This window comes from Xenopus laevis, chromosome 2L, assembly GCF_017654675.1.
Source record: "Xenopus laevis strain J_2021 chromosome 2L, Xenopus_laevis_v10.1, whole genome shotgun sequence".
Classification (NCBI taxonomy): domain Eukaryota; kingdom Metazoa; phylum Chordata; class Amphibia; order Anura; family Pipidae; genus Xenopus; species Xenopus laevis.
Window position 1 is genome coordinate 32,627,990 of NC_054373.1, and position 10,137 is coordinate 32,638,126.

The window sequence follows — 10,137 nt, forward strand, 5'->3', positions numbered from 1 at the left end:
TCGGTGAGTAAATTCTCAGTATATTGTGTTGTCTCTATGTGCTTTCTGACACATAGATTCACTGAGTGATGATGGACTGTCACCACTACATGTGCTGTAGGCAAGCATTTCCCATAGTAGCTACTCATCTCTCCCAACTCCTTTTTAAATTAGCCAATACAAGAAAGCACTTACACAGTCAGACTGCAGGGTGCTGTTAGAAGTCATGGGACCCCCATACTACATAGAGCCATATAAGCCCAGGTTTTTATCCCACTGCCAGGTTGGCCCCTCACCCCTGTGGGAGGTGGGCAAATCCAATAAAGTAAAACATGGCCCCAATTAAAAGAATATAGAATATGTTATAGAACACACACTCCGTTCTGCTCAAACACGTCAGCATCCCCACCCAAACACTACTAATTCCCTCTGCAGGTCCAATATCTTTTTTACTCTATGAATTGTACCTTCACATTTCTTTGGGTTCTCTGTTACTATGGGCCCCCTGCAGGATCCCCACTCTGATGGCAGCCTACTTATAGGGGCAGTGGAGGGCAATGTTGGTCCCAAGAACTGTTACCTATGTAACTTGCTCCTAATGCTTATCCTATAGTGACCTGAAACCTGACAACGTGTTGGTGGACAGATACGGCCATATCAAGATCTGCCGACTTTGGCCTCGCCGCAGAGAACATCTTCGACCAGACAAGAACCAACGGAGTAATAGGAACCCCTGGATACCGCGCACCAGAGGTGACAACAAACATTTAAAATACAAACATATTCACCTTTAATTTAACCTTTAGTCTCATGCAGAGAGTGATATTCTGAGACAATTTGAAATTGGTCTTCATTTTAAATGATTTTTTAATTATTTAGCTTTTTGTTCAGCTGCTCTCTATTTTGGAGTTCCAGCAGCTATCTGGTTGCTAGGGTTTAATTTAACTTAGCAACCAGGGCCTGAATTGAATGAGATACTGGGAAATTAAAAGGAATGGGCCTGAATATAAAGATAAGTAATAAAAAGTTTCAGTAACAACAAAACTGTAGCCTTATAGTGCGATTTGATTTTAGCGGAAGGTGTCACTAAACCCCATCTGAATCCTGGAGAGAAAGGCAAATAGTTGAAAAACTATAAAAGATAAAAAATGAAGACCAATGCAAAGGTTGCTAAGAATAAAACTTAATTGAAAGAGAAGATGCCCTTAATACTAATTTATCGCTTCGGTAGATAGAGAGGTCTGATTCAATCAGTGCAGGGTTGCTAAGAATGTTATGTTTTATAACATACGAAGAGTTGACCTGAAGGTGAAAAACAACCCATTTAAATGAGAACAGCATCTCTGATAATTCCACATGTATTGGATCTGTGCTCATTTAATATTAATTAATATTATTAATATATTAATTAATAGTAATACAGAAGTTAAATGTAATCCATCTGCAATTTAATATGGAAATAACACGTTATTTTGTGTTCTGCAAGTAGCCTATCAAGTTCATGACTCATGTTTTCTCTGTAATCATTTTATGTCATAGGTTCTATCAAAGGCAGAGTATAACGCAGGCGTGGATTGGTGGTCTTTTGGGATTACCATGTACCAAATGGCCACGGGCAGCTTGCCATTTTCACCATCAGGCAGTATTTTAAGGCAATTCTTTGCAATAAAGAAGAATACGCCTTATTACCCATATTATATGAGCAAGGAAATGCTGGACCTCCTGCCGAAGGTAAATATGAGCCAAAGCAGAATTACAGAATAATATATATATTAAGAAGGTACATGACACAGCACCTGCAATATTGAAATTCATGTTCATGTTTCTTTTTAGCTTTTGGAGATGGATGAGAATCCAGCGGATCGGTGTCAACGGAAACATCAGGGAGCACGCTTTCTACAGCACAGTGAAGTGGGAAGAGCTGGAGAACCGGAGAGTGAAGACCCCTTTCCAGCCAGGAATGGTAAATACATGTGCTATATATGATACATCCACCCACTCTCACACTGCAGAAAAACTGCTGCTCTTTTTTACTCATCCACCACTTGGTAGGCCAGAGGTCTTCGGAGCTTTTGGGTTAAGGCTCCCAACATTGGTTTGGGATTCACTTAGATATGAAAACATATTGCTAACAGTAACTTTCCTAAAGTTCTAGTAATATCCAAGACTGATAAAACACAATTCACCTTCAGATTTGACCCAACCTGGACTTGGTCGCCACTGTGGTTACTGCTGTAACAAAGACAGATAATCACGTGTCCATAGTGAAATGAATGGGTCCCTTATTCATTTATTGACCGTTTCCTTTTTCAATAGCTCATTCTTTGGCCTTCAGAAACTTTTTGTAATTTTATTTCTAAAATAAAGTTGTTGGGTTTTGGTGGATAGTGATAGTCTGATTTTAACTTTCACCTGCTTCTCATTTTCTCATTTTTGGGCATTAATATCTGAATCCAGTAATGACTTTTTACATATAATTAAAGCCACATATTAAGTTACGACTTATCTTGAGTGAAATGAAGTATGTAAGAAGCACCTTGTTTCCTTTCATATAGCCATCAGCAGATGACTTCACTGAAATCCCGCTGTCATTCTCCTCTCAAATTCGGAACGAGGAAACCAACTTGGCAGATTTCTCCCACGTGGATCCCAGCTGGAGTTGGCAGGAGTAAGGCATTGGTTCTAATATGGGAAAACATCAATACTGCCTGGACAATACAACAACCTGGGCCAATTGACATCATACCCTCTATGGCAAGCTGCACCTCTCAACAACTCATCCACCTGCGTCTGCCATCAATGTCGCCACCACACGGGATCCCTGGCTTTGACTTGGAGAAGAGAAAAAGAAAGAACGGAAGAGTTAACCATCGTGAGTATAAATGTTAGATGAAATGAGACAGTGTAGAGTAATGTAAAAGATTAGGCTGGTTTTAGGTCTTTAGATAAAATGTTATACAATAGTTTATTGACAGGATAATAGATATTATATAACTATTGACAGGCAAGCATCTAGAATAAGGTAGAAAGAAAACATATGCTCTATAGAAACTTTTCTTAAAATACATCTAAAATCATTTTCTTTTAGGGAAGGTAGGGCGGGTTGTTATCACTCAGCAGCCGCTGAGCTCCCTAATGGTAAGTAGTGGTAAGTATACCCCCTGGAGACCTAAATATATAGGGGTTTCTTGTTACCACCTTACCATTGTATATATATGTGTGTGTATGTGTGAGAGTGAGTGTGTGTATGTGTTAGAGTGAGTGTGTGTGTCTGTGTGTGAGAGTGAGTGTGTGTGTGTGTGTGTTAGAGGGAGTGTGTTTGTATGTGTGAAAGTGAGTGTGTGTATGTGTGAGAGTGAGTGTGTGTGTCTGTGTGTGAGAGTGAGTGTGTGTGTGTGTGTGTTAGAGGGAGTGTGTTTGTATGTGTGAAAGTGAGTGTGTGTATGTGTTAGAGTGAGTGTGTGTGAGAGTGAGTGTGCATGTGTATGTGTTAGAGTGAGTGTGTGTATGTGTGAGAGTGAGTGTATGTGTGAGTGTGTCTGTGTGTATGTGTGTGTGTGTGAGAGTGTGTGTGTGCATCAGTTGAATTAGCTTATTTGCAATGCTCACCCATTCCTTGAACAGGAGAACACGGAGTTGAATTCCCTTTTGGAATCCGCAAGCATTTCTGTATTGGAAATGACCTGTTCTCCCTTTCAAGGAATCAGTCACTAGTATCAGGTTATTTTTATAACCTGGTGCTTCATTAATGGCATGCCAATACGGGAGCAATAGAATTGGACCCGTACACTCCCTATGTGGCATTGTATTTCCTTTACAAGGCTACTGTCGATCCAGGGACATGTCCGATTGCCATTTTGGAGTCAGGAAGGAATTTTTTTCCCCTTCTGAGGCAGATTGGAGACCGCCTCAGAAGGGGGTTTTTTGCCTTCCTCTGGATCATCTAAATTTATTTAATTGCAAATAATTGCCCATTAAAATATAAATATAACCTAAATACAACCCCACAAAAATGGAAAAGGCATGTCAAAAAACTAAATTAAATAGGGATGTCACAGGTTGACGTTTATAAACCAGTAGTTAGAGGGGAGCAGGGTTCTTGGGGAGGCTACTAAAAGAAGAATGTATTTATTATTATATACTGTAGCACACTTCCTTTTGGGGTTATGTTAAGCCTCCCTTTATCTCCATTATTATCATCACCACCTATGTACAGGAGAGGACGAAAGGATGAAAAATCAACTGCAGTCAAGAACAGCAATAATTATAGCATGTGTGATATTCTGTAATGTGTAGGAATGTTGTATGGTTGTGTGAGATATGTGTGTGTGAATGTGAATATTGGTTCTGTTGTAACAACTAGTCCAAAATACCTGGGTCCATATTTAGAATAAATTGCAGGTCAGCTCAAGGATGGGGGGAAAGGTTCATAAACAGACTGGGCAGAGGTGTATGACCCAAAATGCCAACTAGGAACAAACGTATTCTTACCATAGTCATATGTAGTCAGCTTAATAGGTCCATCATGATTCCTGTATCAGTACTGTGTATATATCATCTAAACCTAAAAATCAAAATTTTAAACTAAATCTAAATATGTTTGAGTAAAAGTAAATCTAAATATGTAAAAGCCAATGATGTGTGTGTGTGACTAGTCAGATACCTCTCAGTATTTGCTGAAGAGGAAAGGTCCCATGACAGTTTATGTCACTCCATGCAGGACCAGAGAGGAAACTATTGCAGCAAGTGATAGGGTGAGCCATTTGCTGCAATAGATGTGTGAATGGACAGTAACAAGAGTTGAAGCCTTGACGTGGCGTTACTGCTCACATGGGTAACCATGTGCTAATTCAACCACTTGTGAGACTTGATTCTAACATGTTATTATTAATAGTATGCAAATTGCCTTCACCTCCTACTACTTAATATATTCCAGCTTTGTGCAGTGTTCATGAGTCATTCTGATCTATTCTTTTCAGTTTTCATGGTGGAAGTGGTGGAATATATATATATGAGTAACAGGGCTTTACAGCTCCAGCAGATCGTAACCAGAGAGCACTGTGCTTATTGCTGCTCGGAGGCTGCACAACAAGCTCTAACTCTTAGGAGGGTGTTTAACTTGAAACTGTTCTTTGATAAATGTATTGTTCTTTATTGCTGGAGGGCATTGCAGGGAAATCACTGGAATAAAGTTTCTAACCAAAGTGTCACTATAATGAATATGTTGTGTTGTAGGCGCCTCTGTTCAGCTCTGTCCACTTACCAGTTTCATTTTCATTGCAGTTAAACATTCACATTCATACATGTCCCGGGAGACACTGGCCTTTTCCAGTTCAGGTATGTAATTGTCCAGGATTTCCACTCATTGTACAGGACTGGCTGCACTCAATTGTTACTTTCACTTCACTCCTGGAATTTTTTCATCGCATGGCGCTGGCATTACAGAAATAAATTGCACTTCTTTACTTCCTTGTGGAATGGACTGCTACAGGTAAAAACAAGCCATCAGCACTGCCAGAACTGCAAATAGAAAAAAAGATAGAATAAAAATAGTAATGATACATTGTGATTTTCATTCTTTATAGTAACAGCAGGAAATAAGATATTTTTAAAAACAATCAAATAAAAAACTGTTGGAGACTTACCTAGATATAGGCAGGCTGGAGGTGCTGGAGGGAACTATGTGGCCCAAAATGACATGGGAAAATGGCTTGAGGTGTCAGACCAGGTACAATTTCCAGTGTGGGGGTAATTTCAGATGCAAAGCGTTGAAAATTATTGATTGTGCAATCACTATAAAATATCAATGGAGGCAATTGTGGCTTATCTAAAGGGTATGGATGTTCTCCCCTGGCTTGTGTGGGTTTCCTCCAACACTCCAACTACATACAGGCAGGTTAATTGGCTCCTGATAAAACTGATCCTTGTATGTGTGAATGTAATAAATTAGATTGTGACCTTAGATTGTAAGCTCTGTTGGGGAAGGGACTGATGGGAATGATGTATAATCTCTGTAAAAGGCAGCAGAATATTTCAGCATGTTGTCAATAAAGGATGATGATAACAATATAGTTGTCTATCTCCCCACAGGTGTTTCCAAGTATAACCATCGAAAAGGTAAGGATAAGGTCACACTGGGCGATTTGGGGAGATTTAGTCGCCTGGTGACTAATCGCCTCAATCTCCCCAAATGCTTTACCTCTGTCTTGCGCCGGCTAAAATGAAAAATCGCCTACGGCATGGCACACGCGTCGCTTCGTATTCCAAAGTCTTCCGAAGTTTCCTAAATCTCCCCAAATCGCCCAGTGTAACCTTACCCTAAGAGGCACAACTGTCACACCAGTGACATTGTTTAAGCATCTGCACGGCATTACTCACCCCGCACCTTTCACAATAGAAGTTTGGAGTCTAGATATTGTACAAATGAGCAAATAAAAATAATTGAAATAAACACATTCAACACTCATAACTGGATTATATGAACCTGTTTGATTTTGTTTGTGATGATCTGATGCTTGAGCTTGATGGATCTGAATCTACCATAAAACACATTTTGTATCTTGCTATGTGGGAAGCATTTGGGAACAAATACACATAGACAGAAATTGATTGGGGTACATACACATGCACATACGTGTTGGTTAACGCACCCAATAACATAGGGTTTATCTTATGATGGTAGCCACTATACCAGGGGTCCCCAACCTTTTTTGGCCCTGGACCAAAAAAGAGGCAATTTTTTTTTCAAGGACCGGGGGAGGTCGGGGACGGTGGGGCGGGGGGGTTTAAGGAAGGTTAGCAGTGGGAGTAAGAGGGGTCGGCGACCATTTGGGTGAAATTCGAGCACCACGTTCATTGTTAGGCGGCCCAGTTCAGGACTGTCCGCTGCCCGGTTCTTGGCCGCAGCCCGGTGGTTGGGGACCCCTGCACTATACAATTGTGTCCTTTAGAGCATGGCTATCCAACAGTAGGACAAACAAGCCAGATGTGTGCCTCCAAAAGTTCCTTATCCATTACACCATTATTAAATATACTGTTACATCTAAGGTTCCTGCAGGTTAACGTGATGTGCAGATTCATACTAGTGCAACCACTGCATTATCTGCTTATTATGTTTCCAAGCCTCTCTTATGTCAGTGATACATGGCCTTCAAACGTGCCCATTAAACAGCAGATTTTATCTTCACTCCTCACAACAGTGTTCATATTAATGTGTCTTCAGAATAAGGTTTGTTTACGTAAATTTAACAGTGAGACACATTCAAGCTGTGTGTGTATCCTCATAGATTCGAATTAAAAAGTGCACAAGTGACAAACTATCATTAAAGGTAGTAAATGGCAGTCTAATATTTTATTTTGCTGGGGACCCAAACTACAAGCCTTTTGAGTAGGAACAACTACAATTTTAGCTCTGAATTAACTTTTCGCAAGAAGAGGGGAGGATGATGGGAGTTCGGGGTCCAAATATGGCTCACAATCTCAGTTTCAAATCAAGTGAATTTTTTTCTTACAGAAACAATATGGACTGTTGTTAGGGTGGTTTTTGTTGCCTATAGCAGCCAAATGTTGATAAACTTGCCCCTAAATCCCCTGGCAATATCGTTGTTTGTAAAATGATAGGGCTTTATTGACCCACTTCCTCTATCCCAGTTCTGCTTTTCATTGGAGGTAACTGTGCCAAGTGTCAGTCGGCAGGGGAGGTTCTGTTGTTCTGAACCATTACTTAAATACAAAGGCAAATTACTGGGACAGTACTTGAAAATGTATGGTCAGCACGCAATAAAAAATATATAAAGAATAAATAAATATAAATTTGTTTAGCTGTCTTGGTGATACCATTCAAAGTGGAGATGCACAAACATGGTAAGCCCAGTTTTTTTCAAAGAGGGGAGGTAACTGCGCCATTTACCACAGCAAGGCGAGTTGCTTTGGTTGTTGGGAGCATAGGACTTGAGGACATCTAGGCAGAAATATGAAGCTGGAGCTTATTTTGAATAGATAGTAGCTTCCATTTTAAGGTCCCCATCGAGTGAAAGACATGCCGCATCTTGAGCTGGCAGTACCTAAACATATGTTGGGAGTTAGACTTTCTGTTATAAGAACCAATCACGTGCACACCCGAGCCCTATGAAGTGGTAAGAACCCGGTGCTCGGACCCTAGGAAGTCGTCACTTCACATACGACAAGGGTTAATTCCTCTGAATTGCCCTGTGTGCCGGTACCTGTTTTCTTCGTTCCAGTTAGACTTTCTGGTACATGCATATTGGTCTAAATGGTGGAATCCTGTAAGCCATTTGGATCCCTTAATCGGACGCATCCGTCTGAAAGTCGGAGAAAACCATTAAAGTGCTGGAGACCAGTGCTTCACAGAGTGGAGTGTTGCGGAGAGAGATTGAATCTCCTTCAGGTGGCAGGGAGTTTTGTGCAGGGGTCCAAGCCTTCCAATCTAGTGATCATAGAATGGTTAATGTTTTTGGTGGTACCTTCCCTGTCCCTTATGGCAGGCTCTTAATGTTTCCCCAGGGATCCACACCACAATCTTATAATAGCAGGGTTAGAATAGACCCTGATTCAACACCAATGGAACAGTAACCAAGATAGCTGCTAATAATAAAGATAAAGTCATGCATAAACCCCTGTAAATACCAAACTTTGGAGCACAGGTATAAAAAACCTAAAGTCCTTATTGGTTCAAATAAACAGGATAATCCACACTTTCCTGTTTGTTTAAGAGAAATATTTAGGCAGCCATCAGGGAGTGTTTCCTAAAGCTTATAAAGGAGTGCCCAAACGTTTTGGCACCGAGGGCAGAGGGGAAAATGTGTGGGGGGCCGACCATTCAGCTGACACTCTTGAACACCATAATTAAATTACGAATCGAGTAATCTAGCAGTAAACTTGGGCACATTAGTGAATGATCTGCCACTTGGTCTCTACTGAAGCTGATTGGTCGGACTTTGCTAAAATAGGTCGTTCGGCACAGAAAAATCTTGCGTCATGGGATTAGACCTTTTGCTGAAGGATTCCTGATCGTACTGTCCTGGGGGCCTCATTATTCATTAATTTCATGATGAGAGCTGAGGGCCGGTGTAAATTTAAAAGCGGCCCAATTTTGGGCCCCCGGGCCCGACTTTGGACCATGCCTGATTTATAGGAATTGGGGATAGGAACTGCAATTTTAATAAAGATTAACAAAATTTAAGAAGGGTTCTTTCCCAGATTATAATCTTCTTTATCAATTTTGCCTTGTGACAAGGGGGAAATGCAAAAGTGTTAGGCCAAGCGCCCTACGCGAATTCAATCTGAAATTCCCTGATTCTATAGTAACAGGTATGGGATGTTATCCCACAGTGATTCTATGCCCTCCTTGATGCGCCTCCCTGCTTCCCCAGTGCTACCTTTTTGTTCATACTTTCTTTGGTACTGAGGTGACCTGAATTTTTCGACACTCACACTCCACTCCCTTTGGCTAAATCCAGTCAGCAGATAAGAAACATTTCATTCGAATATGAGCATCATTGAAAAGTTTGATACATTTTTAATCACCTCGCAGTCAAACAATAATCTTAACTCTCACGGCTCAAAACTTTATCTAGACCGGAAGCGGCACAATGCAATCAGATGTTCTGCAAAGGATGGCTTTATATACCTGCATTTATTCCCCCTGAGTTTGCGGGCCACAAATGAAGACCCATGGGGCCACCAGCGATGTACTAGAAAATCATGCTAATATTTAAGCCCATTTATCAAAGGCTGAATTGTCCAATCATGTGATTTTTTTTTCCATTTGAATATACTCCAATTAGAGTCTGGGAGTTTATTTAAGAAAAACCCGAATGTCTATTTTATCAAATTTGATATTGCGTTGTCTTTTCCACAAAAACCAAAACACATTATTATATCAAGAGTTTGTTACAAAAGTCCCAAAAGAAAAGAACCACCAAGAGAGAGTAATTGGCAGTGAACAATCCAATATAGTATGGGATGGTTAAATCCAGATGCTTGGGACCTGGGGTTGTTGCAGAATAACAAGATTTTTTCCGTAATTTGGATCTTTATAACCTAAGTCTAACAAGAAAATCATGAAAATATTAATAACCCCAATAGGCTTGGGTCCTGCTTCCAATAAGGATTAATTATATCTTAGTTGGGATCAAG

At 40.5% G+C, this 10,137-nt stretch overlaps 2 long non-coding RNA genes across 2 annotated transcripts; both read left to right on the forward strand.

Moving 5' to 3' along the window:
- The first annotated feature begins 646 nt into the window (after positions 1 to 646).
- On the forward strand, positions 647 to 1,834 carry LOC121399860. The gene is made up of 3 exons (XR_005965295.1): positions 647 to 732; positions 1,519 to 1,710; positions 1,813 to 1,834. It is a non-coding gene; the product is annotated as an uncharacterized LOC121399860 (long non-coding RNA).
- Positions 1,835 to 1,839: 5 nt separating this feature from the next.
- LOC121399859 lies at positions 1,840 to 3,259 on the forward strand. The gene is made up of 3 exons (XR_005965294.1): positions 1,840 to 1,942; positions 2,535 to 2,851; positions 3,068 to 3,259. It is a non-coding gene; the product is annotated as an uncharacterized LOC121399859 (long non-coding RNA).
- The last annotated feature ends 6,878 nt before the right edge of the window (positions 3,260 to 10,137 follow it).